At 36.6% G+C, this 14451-nt stretch overlaps 1 protein-coding gene across 1 annotated transcript in view; it reads left to right on the forward strand.

Annotated features, from left to right (window-relative positions):
- Rap1b (RAP1B, member of RAS oncogene family) overlaps positions 1-14451 on the forward strand; it is a 42554-nt gene that overhangs the window by 14822 nt on the left and 13281 nt on the right. The window contains exon 2 of the mRNA XM_004632147.2: positions 13425-13429. The gene's annotated coding sequence lies outside the window, so the exon portion shown is untranslated. The remainder of the gene's footprint in view (positions 1-13424; positions 13430-14451) is intronic.

A 14451-nucleotide genomic window follows, 5' to 3' on the forward strand; every position in this document is an offset into this window, starting at 1 on the left:
AAAAAAAAAAAAAAAGCAGCAAGTTAAGCATATTTTTTTTTTTCCAGATCCGGAGATGGAACTCAGGCCCTTGTGCTTTCCAGGCAAGCACTTATTCTACTGATCTATCTCCCCGGCCCCAAGAACTGAGCTAAGGGGCAGGCCCCCCCCCATATTTTTAATAAAATGTTTTTAACATTTCTAGATGTATTATCCAGCCATCTACTGTTAGAACTTTTGTGTTACAGTTACATTCAGTTTTCTGAAAGTTTTATTTTTTTTTTTGTTTGTCCAGCATTTTTACTTAATAAATGAGTCAGATCCCCTAACCAGTACTCAAAGATTTCCATTGTTTTGCTTGATTATGGTGTCTTACTATTTTTCCTAGTACTTTCCTATTTTTTAGGCCCAGTAATTCAGTCAGACTGTGCTTTTTCATAAATCCTTCCCTTGGGGCCAGGGAGATAGCTCAGTAGAATAAGCACTTGCCAGGCCAAGTGCAGAGTCCTGAGCTCAATCCCTAATACCTCAAAATAAATAAATAATATATCTTTCCCTGTTTTTGTGTGTTGAACTCTGTGTATTTTGTGTCCTGCTTTCCTCTAAATTGTGGAATGAATCCAAGGCCTTTACACTGAGGTATATATCCCAGCCCATTTTTGTTACTTTTCAGTTTTGGTTTTGTTTTTTTCATTTTTTGGGAAAGAATCTTAAGTCTCACCTGCTAAGGCTGAACTCAAACATTGAATCCTCCTGCCTCAGTCCCCTGAGTGCTAGGATTACCAGACATATTTTCTATTTTTACATCTTATTTTTCCTTTTAAAAGTGAAGCCTGTTAAGCAGGCATGTTCTTTTCATCCTTAAGGTTGTGAAATGTGAACATGAGGGGAAGCAAACTCTTACCAAGACCTGTTGCACTTAGAATGTCTGGCCATCCTGGTTCACCCAAGACCTAGGAATATGAGCCTTTTCGATCTAAAACTGATCCATTAGTCACCCTGACTCCACTTCATGCTATAGCTATCTCATGTTTTGCATATTGCTACATTAGTGTACTCTTGAGGAAGTACAATAAATAATAGCTAAGAGGCAGTTCTGTTGTTAGTTATGTTAAAGACACTTGGATTTTTATTAAGTTTCTGATATAATTAGTTTTAGGTAGACTTTCCTCAATGTTGAAGTGGAGTACATTTGATAAACTCATTCATCTATTTATGTGACATATCTTGGTGGCCTTGTTAAAAGGTGGTGGTACTCAACATTTTTAATTAGAAATACTGTAATATCCAATAACATTTTATTTTTTATTAAATGTAATAAAACCTGAGGCATCCTGAAAATTTCATTTCTACCTTCTAAAGTAGTTTAAGCTTTAAAGTTTGTAGAGACTTTGTAAGGGAATGTCTGAAATAATCTGTGCCTAGCATTTCTTTGCCATAATTGGCTTTTGTAGGTATTCATGTTGTAAAAATCAAAGAACCTCATGGCCAAGATCTTTCTTTAAAATAGTAGGTGCATAATGTAGAATAAAGTAGTTGCTAAAAGTCTGTGCCAGTTTTCTAGCAGATACGCCTAGAGGGACATAAACTGTTTGTGGATATATACCTAGTGGTATTTTTGGAAACAGAATCAACAACTAAAAGAGTGATATTTTATACTCAAAAGAGTTTTAAACATCTTCCTTTTATTTTGTGATAATTAAATTTTAATATGCCCCCAGTGTGCTGTGTGGCCCTATGCTGACTAAAGTAGGCTCTTTGGGGGTGGTTTATTACTTCTTTGTTACCCTAAGTAGTCCTTTTCGTATTGAGGTCTTTATAGTTCTTTTTGCCAGCTTGTGCTATGTGCATGTTGATTCTCCAATGAAATACTGAACTAGATTGTTGTAGAAAAACTACTTGTGCAAGTATACACAACATTCAAATTTATAGATAAAAAGATCTGAGAGGGCTAAAAAACAATAAACATAAAATTGATGAAGATTAGTGACCTTAAGCCAGGTATGGCTACCTTTAACCCCAGCTCTTGAGAATCTGAGGCAGGACTGCCAAGAGTTTGAGGACAGCCTGAGCTCTATAGCAGGATCCTGTCTTAAAAAACAAAAAATGAATAGTGTCATTTTCAGAAGAGGAGGGACTCTATTCTCTTTGTGATGCTTTTGATTGATTTTAGTAGGCACAACTTTTGTTTTCTTTTGGGTTATTTTAAAATAGGGCCCAAAATGAATATGGCTTTATTAAATAAATAGAATGTGGCATAGACACTGGCAGTGTTGTAACCATAGGGGTAGTATCTATTCCCAGAGAAATTAGAAACTGGAATGTACACTAGGTATCAAAGCCACTTTCTTCATTGCTGTGAGGGAGGAGTTGCTCATGGCATGCAGAGAAGACAAGACTATGGAGAGTGAGGCAGGGAGATATTACCTTCCAAGCTATGCTTCAGTGCCCCCCTCCTACAAGTTCCACCTGCCAGTGTCACATTTAGTTATAAAATCTTCAGTGGCCTCATCCACTGATGAATATCATGTCCCCATGATCCAGTCACTTCCCAAAAACCTCACCTGTTAGCACATGAGACTGGGGAAACATCTAGATATAAATCATAACATTCTACCCCTGACCCCCAAACACTCATTGCTTCCTTTTACACAAAATGCATTCAGTTTATCTGTAAGAATTGCCGGATTCCTACGTTTTAGCATTACTGAAAAGTCCTAAATCTCTTGTGAGATTTAAGGCAAACTCTTAGATGAGCCCCTGAAAAAATCAATGAAAAGTTAAACACTCCTGGCATACCAAGACACAGGATAAACATTCCCATTCCAAAAAGGAAAAATAAGGAGATAGACACCAGTGGGATGGGACGGGGAGATAGCTCAATGGAATAAGTGCTTGCCTGGCAAGTGCAAGGTCCTGAGTTTGATCCCTGGTACCACCCAAAAAAAATAAATAAATAGATAAAAAATAAAAACCATTGGGAGTGAAGCAAGACCAGAATCCAGTAGGGCAGCCAGTAAAGCCTGTAGTGCCATGTCCAGCACCTAGGGCAAGTTGTAGTGATGAGACATGAACTCCAAATGGCTTGACTGTCTCCATCCTTACAGCATTGCTGGTCGGTTGTAGCACTCATGGCTTCTCTCTTGGGCTGGCTTTGCTCAAATGTTCCATGTTCCTGGCTTTCTGGGACTCCATGCACTTTCAGCTTTATAGTGTCACAGCTTTATTCATTGCCCTCTTTGGCACACTGTCTGGCCTCCCAGGCCTTCTGAAATCTGAGTGGAAGTCTCCTGACCTCACAGCTCTTGCATTCTGCCTGCGTGTAAAACCAGCATCACATGAATGATGGCCAGGCTTCCTTGTATCATGCTATAGAATGCCTGGGCTTAGTTCCCAGTCCAAGGAAACGAAGTCTGTCTGTGGCCATTCTTGAGCACAGTGCCCTAGGACTCTTTGAAAGGGAAATCTTTCACTTGTGCAGTTTAGAGCCTGCAAAGGGTCAGGCTTTGTTGGTTGTTCTCTTGCCTTTAAGCCTTTTTTGCTATTGTCCTCTTGCAAAGTACCTCGTGTTGGTTGGCCGGATTGGTTAGTCAGTCAGTGTGGTTGTATGTTTGTCTGGCTTTGTGGGACTCCACTGCACATTCAGCTTCAGTGTCAACAGCTTTATTCGTTGGCCGGATTGGTTAGTTAGTCAGTGTGGTTGTATGTTTGTCTGGCTTTGTGGGACTCCACTGCACATTCAGCTTCAGTGTCAACAGCTTTATTCATTGCCCTGCTTTGGTTTCTTTGAAATGTGAGTTTCACTATGTAGTTCAGGCTGGCCTTCAACTCATGTAGTCCATTCTGGCCTCAAACTTTCTATATAATCCTTCTACCTGAACCTCACAAGTGCTGAGATTACAGGTGTGTGCCATCACACACAGCTTCGCTTCTTTTTAATGCTAATCTTTTTAAGCCACCAAAATCTACTGCTCCTCCATCTTTGCGAGTCCCAACTTTGTCAGTGCTTCCTCTCTGGCCAAACTCAAAAGATTTTCAAATCATTCAGCTGTGCTCTTTACTCTTGATTTTTTAGAATAAAGTTGACTAAATCTTCCAACAGTAGCCATTTGGCATCCTTGAAATTTCCTCTACCACATCAATGGGTCTGCCATCCTCTTTTTTTTTTTTTTTTTTTTTTCTTTTTTAAAGAATTTAGGACAGGGTATAGGGGTGTGCAGGGTCTGACTATATACTTTGTTTGTTTTTTTTTTTTTATTTTTCAACAAATAATACACTGCATATATTCTTCTTAGTGGTTAATGACTATATACTTTGAACTCGTAGTGATGCTCATGTTTTCAGCCTCCCAGGTGCTGAGATTACAGGCAGGCACCACCATTTCCAGTCTCAATCGTCATCTCAGCACCCCCCAGGGATGGGACCTGCACAGCATGCTGGGGGTTGAGCCCCGGCTGTTGCTCTCTGCCAAAGCGGGCACTTGAGTCAGCTGCATTATCTGGCTGGCCCTCTAGTCTGCCATCCTTAATCTTAGTCTCCTGCAAAGTCTCAGGACATAAGCAAAATATAGACATAGTTTCTGCCAAGAAGTACCATACTTGTCCTAGAATCCAACTGTCAGTGGAGTCCCTCTTCCCAGCTGAAACTTACTGAGGGTGGTCTTTATCAGCTTCTTTTTTTTTTGTTTCTAACCAGCTTTCTAGTATTCTGAGCTCTGACTGAAATTTCCCATGAAGCTCGGCTTACAGCATCGTAGGGCTTCATCAGCCTGCATCTCCAAACCTTTCTAAACTCCCCCAAGAACCAGTTCCAAAGTCTTCTAAACCATGTATGCAGGCAACATTTCAGCAACAACCCGGCTGTAGGGACCACTTAGAGGAGAGGTTTATTCTGGCTCACATTTTAGGCTATAGTAAGCTGACTCCAAGGCAAAATAGTATTGATGACAGAGAAGTGTGGTGGAAGAGAGCTGCTGCTCATGGCCTGGCAGCAGGGAAGCAGAGAGATCAGTGTGGAGCCAGGAAAGGAAATAGACCCTTTCAGGCTATGCCCCCAGTGACCCACCTCCTCTGCGAGGTTCCACCTCCCAACACTAGGTTTAGCAATAAAACTCATAAAGTGAACTAATTAATAACTGTTGTGCCCCATGATCCAGAAATACCACCCATAAGCACATGAAACTTTGGAGGAACACATAGGTAAAACCTAACACCAGGCAAGATGGTGTATGCCTATAGTTCCAACTACTTGGGTGTCTGAGGAGGGCATATCACTTGTTCAGGAGTTTGGGGGCCAGCCTTCAAAATCGTGTGTGTGTGTGTGTGTGTGTGTGTGTGTGTGTGTGTGTGTTCAGTGATGACAAATGTCCGCCTGTGGTCTGCATGTGATAGGATCACCACTACTGGTACAGACAACTAAGTTTACACTTCATGGTTTGTAGTATAAGCTGGTCATTTAGTATTTTATACTAAGAAACTCATTAACTCTAGAATGGTTTTTGGATTTGTGCAGTAATTTTTCTGCTCATATTTCATTTCTTACAAATTGAAAAAACCCATCAAATGGATTTTTACAACTAAACTATGATACCTTAAAAGTAAGTGGGTATTTGTGGTCATCAAAAGTTCCCATCCCCTGTGCTTCCAGCTACTTCCCCTGCCTCACACACTGGTGACTCATTCTCATCCTTTTCCCAAGAGTGCCCTTATTCCTAATGAACTCCTTTACTTAAAAATACCTAGTGATTTCTATATGCACTGGTCTGATTATGATTTGTGTATCCACGAGTCTGATGTGGCTTAGACATCTACTTATGAAGTCTTACCTGACTTACTTAACCTGTCTTCACAGGCAGATAGTTCTCTTCTTTGTACTCACAGCAGGCACTTTGTTCTGTAGATCCTGCCTGATCTTGAGTTTATATAGTGCAAATACTATAAGCATTTTAATATGTAAAGCTAAGAAAAGTGACTTCTGGGCTATAAGGCTCCCTAAAAATTGTTGCATTTATTTTTTCTCAAATTTCCAGAGCTTCCACTTAAGTTATAAGTCCTTGAAATTCAGATGAATAGCAAATTATTCTTTACATATTTCTTTCCTGTATTGCCCCATTCCTGTGTGACAAATAGGGCCCTTATTAAGGTAAGGGAGTAGAAAGAATGGAATTGAATCTAGTGATATCAAAGTAGAATGGTTTAGACTTGATAAAGAGATGACGAGAGAGAAAAATCTGACAACTCCCAAACACAAGTTCTTATTGAAGTATTATGCTTTTAGATATTTCAAGTTTCAACCATTGTAAACATATCCATAGATGTAATTTATAAAACTAGCAAATTAACATGTACCAACTACTTATATTTTCTGATTTTTGTTCTTTCCTTAATTTATATTGCAATTAACCAAAGTCTTTTTTTTTTTTTTTTTTTTTTTTTGGGATCAGAATCTAAGATAAACAGCAAATAAAGTTAAATAATAGCACATTTATCTAAATTATGTTTGGAAGACAGCAGGTCATTGAGTTGGTATGACTGCCTGTATGGAATTTACTGCTTGATGAGCTAATAGGGAATAAGTTCACAGTTATGTTATGTTATAAGAATTGTTTACAGCAAACTTCACCTATTCAGAAAAAAATGATAGAAACTAGTAAGATGATCTTGAGCTCATTTCTTCTTGCCTGCCTTTGACACACTACTTGTCTCTCTAGTTTATCCTGTAACTGCCTTGACTCAGCTGAGAAGTCTGTGAAAAAACTGGTTCTTTGGTATTTGTCTGATTACTGATAAATTGTTATACTCTGGCTACTATATTCTCTAATGTGATTAAGTGCCAAACAGATAACTATAATAATAAAATTGGGAAACCTCTCAAATACATGGCAGATTATATTGTTGAGTAAATATTTTAGTAAAGTAGCTATGATTGATTGAAATAAGCATTATTTACTAGCAGTGTTAATCTATAAAAAAGAGAAAAGATTTTTTTTTTTCCAACTTGAGATAGAGATATGGTCAAATTGAATGAAAAAAAAATGCTATAAACAGATAAGTCTACAAATTCTATCTGAATTCTACTCTGAACTGACCAAATTTAGGAACCCAGCTCAAAGAGACCTTTATTGGCAAAACACAAGTTAGTAAAAGAGAAGTAATTTCTGTGACAGATAACTCAGAATATATGATACATAACCAGTATTTAAACACCTTTTATTTTGTTGTTCCTTAATAGAAGTTTTAAAATTTTGTTTTTCAGATATAGTAGTTGAGCTTAATCTTTTTCCACCAAAAAATAATTTTTTAAATATGCTCAGGTTCTGAATTCTTTTATTTTGTCCAACTGACTAGTACCAGATCCGTCTGTCATTTAATTTTATTTGAAAGTGAAAAGAGAACACAGTAATCCTTTTTAGCCATGAAAATACTACTTTAGGAGTTGGAGGCGGATGGCACAAATCATTATCTTCTTCCAGAAAGTACTCAGTAGAAGAAGTAATGTCACTTGACTTCAGGAAGCAGTAGTTAGACTTTTTAATTTAGCGTTTTCTTTATATTTTAAAATACAGAATTTTAAATGAGGGTGTTGGAGCTGTATGTTGTAACTAAATCACTTCAGGATAAGTGCTTGTTAGCAACATTTTGGAAAAATTTTTGAACTTAGCTCCCTGGGACCCTTTTGAAATTTTTAGATGATGTGAGCTTTTAAAATGTTGCTTAGATACTGTTAAAGGAGTTAACTCTTTTGGGGGGGGGATTAATTTTGGCTTGGGTGTTTTGCTTTGCTTTGTTCTGTTTTTGTGACAGGGTCTCACTCTGTGTCCCAGGCTTGCCTCAGACTCACAGAGATCTTCCAGCCTCCACATCCTGAGTGTTGGCATTACAGGCAAACACATTGCCTGGCAAGAATTTGACTATTTGACTGTTAACCTTTTTTACGTTTATTGAGACTTAAAGAATAAGTATGAGGCTAAGAGAAAGGTCTCTAAAACACAAGTTTGGAACTTTAGAAGGTTTTTGTTACGATTGGGAGGGGGTTATGAGATTATTTGTGGGTTTTGAGACAAGATCTTGGTATGTAGTCCAGATTGGCCTCAAATTTGAGTTCCTCTTGCTTCAGCCTCCAGAGTATTGAGATTACAGGTGTGTGCTTCCACACCTGGCTGAGTTGTTTTTAACACTGTTCCCAAAATCTAAGTACTCTCTTTGTTTAGAAATGATTCTTGGTCTTTAGCTGCTCTTTTATTCATTAAACATTTCTGTATCTCAAAATAAAATCAACTCTTCAACTCTTCATCTGATTGATACTGACATTGGCTAACATTTAAGACTTTTCTCAATAATGTGTATTCTTACTTAATCTCTCCACCAACCCTGTGAAATTGGCTTTCACTGTCCATATTTTACAAAATAAGATGCCAGCATAGAAATAAACTACCCTTTTGTAAATTATATTGATAGCCAGTTCAGGTCTTATTTCCAGATTGCATGTTTGGTGATTCTGAGCTACAGAAATGGAATAATGTTTATTTTGTGTGTAAGGAAAAACTAAATTTGGCCTTTGAACCAGCCAAATGACTTTTTTGTGATGAACTTCACACCATTAAAGAAATCCCTAAATATCATATGAGTTAAACAGTATAGGCTTGCTTTGTGTCATTTAAACAAAGATTCATCTTTAAAAAAAAAAAAAATTAACAATTTATTTGTAATTGTTGATCTGAATTTTTATCCTGGGTAGAATTCAAGCAGTCTCTACAGGGTCTGTTACTCATTTTAACTACCTGTAGTGTAATCTGGAACATTTGATTCCCTAATCTACATGTTTTACGTATTTGATGTATGGACCTCTCCTTTACAGCTACTTTGTATTTTTTATCTTTCACTTTCTGGTCTTAATATTTATAGCCATTATTTATGATTTCTTATAGAACCAACCTCATTTGTGATGATAGTTGAATAATGCTTCATGCCCATGCCCTAATTTTTAGTTAGAAAGGCCTTTATTCCATGAAGCATCTTAGAGAATCCCATGCCAGAAGAAAGAAGAAAATGTAGAAGGCCTTGCATGTTTCCTTGGTTGAGTGCCCAGTAGTTTTGCTAGATTTTTTCCAGTTGGGGCAGCCTATGAATGTGCACTTGTCCTGTTTTTCATCTGTTTATACCAAAAAAAAAAAAAGGTATATATAAAAGTAATTCTAATATACCTCTAATATCTAAACACCATTATGATGTACGAGAAATAATATTTTTAATGATTCTTTTTTACCAAAGCATTTGCATATTTCTAACAGTGAGGAGAAAGATTAAAGCATTAAGATACTTTTAAAGTGTCATTCCTATTTAATTCTTCAAAACTGGGTATACTAATTTTAGAAAGAAATTGAAAGAGATCTCAAGGATCAGCTAGACCAGAATTTAGAAATTGCTGGCCCACAGTGTAACCTCTATCTCAAGTATATTTTTTGTGGTTACTACTGTATTCCATTATATGTAGAATGCAAATGATACTACTTTTTAGGCATTCATTCTGTAATTGACTGCAGTCCACACCATTTCCAAGAACATCGTGCTGCTTCAGGCATTTGCATGCTTACCTGTCTGATGTAAGGCATCAAGTTGTTCATTATTTCCCCCTCCCATCATTCTCTTAAAGGCAGGGAAGCAGGAAACTGAGAAGTCATTTACCTCAAAAATATACAACTTTTCCAGCTGAACCTGGTGACACAGACACACACCTATAGTCCTAGCTGCTCAGGAGACTGAAACAGGAGGACCAAAAGTTGGAGGCTAGCCTGGGCATCTTAGTGACACTGTCTCAAAATTAAAAAGGGTTGGAATTAAGCTATAATAAAAGTACCCTGGTGTGGTATCTTGCAGTAACACTCCACACAACACTCGCCTTTTAAAATATAGTAGTGCTTGGTTCACAAACTCAGTTTCTGTGCAATTCTGGTCACAAACTGAACTGGGAAAGAATCTAATCAAATTTCCCAATAAGGTCAGCATTGAATCTATCCATTGAATTTGATTAAGTTCTTATCCAACTTGGCTTGTGACCAGAATCATGGAAGGAATCAAGTTAGTGAATCAAGGTACCACTGTAGGCTAAAGATTCTTAAATCCCCAGATATTTCTTTATACAGCTCATTATTTCTTTCAGAAAACAACATAAGATAGTATGTAATCAAATCTAAAAGTATTTAGTGTTGTATGTCATACAGGGGAGCAAGCACTCTGGACTGGGTAATGCAAGCATACTTCAGAGCTATGTCCTTAGCACAACCCTTGCAAGAGCTGCATCCTACAGTATGCTAGTTGGGAACGCTCTTATCTTGGTCTGTATGTTATCCTTGCTACACAAGGAAGAAAGATAAGACTCTTCTTTTGTAAAGGAGCTAGTAAAAAAAAAAAAAAGCATTTTGTACATACTAAACATGTGACAAGACCAACAAAATTTTTTACTCCAGGAATCCACTTAACACCTTTATTAGCAAAGAAGGGACATCTGAATGATGAGCTCACCAATAAACCTTGGACAAATCTCTTGCTCCAAAGTCCAATTGTAGTTGCAGCCACAAATTAATTGGAATGTTACCCCCAACAAACATAATTCTAATGATAGACGCTTTTGTTGGAAATAGATTTACTATTCCATTAACAGGACTTTTGGGGTTCTTTTATCTGAAGTTATAGTCACTTGGCATACCATTTTCCATTCTGTGTCTTTTTTAATTTGCTTTATTTTTTCATCCATACTGCTAGTCACATCTTGACATCTTTTATATTGACTTGCTTTTTTCTAGAATGTAAATTGAGTAAAGGATCTTTGTTCATTGCTTATTCCTATTGCTCAGAACAATGCTAGATATATATAGTATCCACTCAATATATAATTATTGATGTTGTATATATTTAATGATTAATTACAGTCTTGATGGAAGGTGTCATTTCTTAAATTCTTTTCTGATCCTCAAGTTCTAGAATAGTTTTTGGAACAGTATAACTTTGGTAAATGTTAACACCAATAAATATTTTGTTACGCTTTTTAATTTCTTCAGTGATTTTTACATTCTTATAGTTCATTACGTGGATCAGTAATCTCTGCAGTTGACCTTTTTAGATCTTATTAGTGAGTAATGTAGGTAATCTAGAATTGTGGAGAATGAAATCGCTTATGTGCTTTACATGTATGCTTTCATATATAGTGAATATTAAATCATTATTCACTTTTTATTTTCTTTGACTCAGATCTCTAGGATTTCCTATTACCTCAAGATCGTTATAGCATCTACATTGTTTTTTGTGAATATACCGGTTAATTTGCTTGGTGAAGTACTATCTTACATAAAGTTTATAATGATTATGCCTTTTGTTCCTTTTCATTTCAAGCAATTATAAAGTAGGCCCTGTCAGTGACTTTAGAAAGAGCCCTAACACATTGTTTCCATGTCTTTACTATGGTTTATTCTGGGGCTAGAATTAACCTCCTAAACTGATTTTTTTAAAAAAAAAAAAAAAAAGAACTAATGCCAGTAAAGCCACAGTCTGTAAAGTAATGGAAAAAGTTTTAGAAGTAGAGACTGGGTGTGGTGGTGTGCACCTGTAATCCCAGCTCTTGGGAAGCTGTAAACAGGTGGATCACTGTGAGTCCAATCACAAGTTTGGTGGTAATCATACAGAAAATAACCAGAATTTGCAGGTAGGATGGGGGGAGGGTACACGCAGTGCTGGGGATTGAGCTCAGGACCTTCATGATGAGTCATATACCAGCTCTTTTTAGTTTTCATTTTGAGGCAGTCTCGCTAAATTGCTAAGTTGCCCACATTTGTGCTAAGATTGTAGACACCACCACTATCAGTGGCTCAGGATTCCTCTTTCATCTTGTTTTTTGTATTTTCATTTATATGTTTTATAAATTTTTGTTTACTAATATCAGAAAATAGCAGAACAAATCAATCACTATCCTATCACTTGTATATTTTTTACATTCATTTTATAATAATCCCCTTTTGGCTGAGAAGGACATGTTCAAGACTCTCGTTGGGTACCTCACACCAAAGAACATGCAAATTTGAAAGTAGAGAGGCTGGAGACATAGCTCAGTGGTACAGAGCTTTGACTAGAACCTTGAGGTCCTGGCTTTAATTCTTAGCACCACAAGAAAAAAGAAAGAAAACTTCCTTCGTTGGTAAGTCAGGTGTACTTTGTCATATTTTTAGGTTTGGAAATGTTGTATCTTCTCACCATATTTTTCTGTGTGAAAATATATGAAATATTTTGAATTTTCTATGAGGCTTTGTAGTGATTTTTATTGTTTATTTTTTATTTTTTTAATCATTCTTTTTCCCCCCACAATTTTATTGAGAAACAAATAGCAATGAGACAGTTTCAAACCAAATTGGTAGGACAGTTTCAATAACACATTGCATACATTCTTCCTAGTGGTTATTTGCTGTACAAGATGCGGACATGATATCCTATTTACAAACACTGTTAGAACAAATCCCTCAATTCATTAAGAGAATGTAACTATATATCCTGTGATTTTTATATTTTTATTTTTAACTTATGCATAGTAACAGTGTATATTCATGGGATACAGTGTAACATTTCACTTTTTCAAGAACATATACAGTGCAAGGTGGTCACAACCGAAATAGTCATTACCTCACCTCAGACATATCTCCTTTTTTGTGTGTTGGGAATAATCAATCCTCTTTGCTAGCTCTTTTGTCAACCACCATTTATAACTCACAGCCAGGGACATAACTCAGCAGCTTAAGCATCTGCCTGGCAAGCAGAAGGTCTTGAGTTCAGTCTCCAATACAAAAGAAGAATTGTAGCTCACAGTTTTATTTTGTTTTATTTTGTTCTTCTGTTTTGTTTTGTTTTTGGTGTCAAGAATCGAACTCAGGACCTTGTGCTTGCCAGTCAGGCACTGTACCACCAAGCTATATCCCCAACCTCTTAAGATCAAATTGAGCAACCCAGATAGCAATCAACTAATTTGAATAAAGAAAATGTATCCATAAAATGGATACATTAGTACTTAATAATGAGAAAAGGAATAAATTACTGATAGACACAGTAAATGAACCATGACTTATTTCAGCAGCAAGTAATTCTCATTTGTGGATGAGTGAAACATCAGAAAAAAGAATCCCACCTGTCTCCAAGAAGTGAAATTCCCACAGCCAACTCATCCATCTTTTATTTGTGAAACTGGTATAAAAAAGCTTATTTAAAAAAAATATTCATTAAGTGTTTCCTTTTTATATTTAATAGTTTTTAAGGGTTGCATTTTACATTTAGTTGTGTTACATTTTGGAGTTTTATTGAATATATGCAGGCACATCCAGCCAGATTTAGAACATGCTATCACACTGAAAGATACCGTGTTACTGTCTGTAGTCAGTCTCACCTCCACTCCTAGAAGAGGAAGTGCTAGAGAGGTCAGTGCTTATGTTTCCCATGGAACAGCAGTATTGGCTAGGCTTGTAGATCACTGTACTTCAATTTCTAGTAAATTTGAAGTATTGTTCTTCCCATGACTCATTTGCAGTTTTTACTAATGTCCTCATCCATACGCTTCAATTTGTTAGAAAACAGTGACCTTTTAGTTTAATGTGACTTGTCAGTTGTATTGTATTTAAAAGTGCCTTTCTAAGGCACTGTCTGGAATTCTATCATTGTAGGTTTTCTAAGTTAGTAGTTTTCCATTTTAACTTTCCTACTTCAGATATGAGCTCATTTACCAAAAGAAAAGTTTCTCTTCACCGCAGCAGTTGAATGTGCACAAAAATACTTTGAACTTTCCTCAAGAATTTTTGTTTTGCTTTATCGTTTTGAGACAGGGTCTCACTATGCAATGCAGGCTGCCTTGACCTCACTTTTGTAGTCCAGGCTGGTCTCAGAAATCACAGAAATCCTCCTCTCTCAGCTTCCCAAGAATGCTGTGATTGCAGGCAAGCACCAACATGCCCAACTTCCTCAAGTTTTATTTTGTTTCCTATCAGGTCATTTTTATTTTAATTACAATTTTAATCTCTGATCAATTTACTTCTTAAAAGGACTTGAAATAGTATATTTTCTTGAACAATTTTTTAAGGTCCTTTTTTGTTTTTAAGACAAAGATTACTTTCCTGGTTCTTCCTATCCCCACTGCATTTAACCATTTTGTTATATTGAAAGGCTAGTAATTAACTTGGTATACACTTAGCATTCCAAGAGAGTAGGTAACGAATTTTTGAACTCTGAAGTACTTTTCTGGCAGTTTTGTGAGGCTTTGGAAAATCTAAGAGTTTAAATTCAGTTCTACAGATGTGGATTTTGCTGTAGCAATTTGAAGAGCCTGTTGTGTAATTCTTTCCCAGGAAATTCTCAAGAATGGTAGTTTGTTTCAGAGCTAAGAAGGGGGAAGAGCAACAGATATAGAATGGTAGTGTGAGTGCTCTAAATAGAATGATTCAAGGAA

Source organism: Octodon degus, unplaced genomic scaffold (assembly GCF_000260255.1).
Source record: "Octodon degus isolate 3935 unplaced genomic scaffold, OctDeg1.0 scaffold00047, whole genome shotgun sequence".
Classification (NCBI taxonomy): Eukaryota; Metazoa; Chordata; class Mammalia; order Rodentia; family Octodontidae; genus Octodon; species Octodon degus.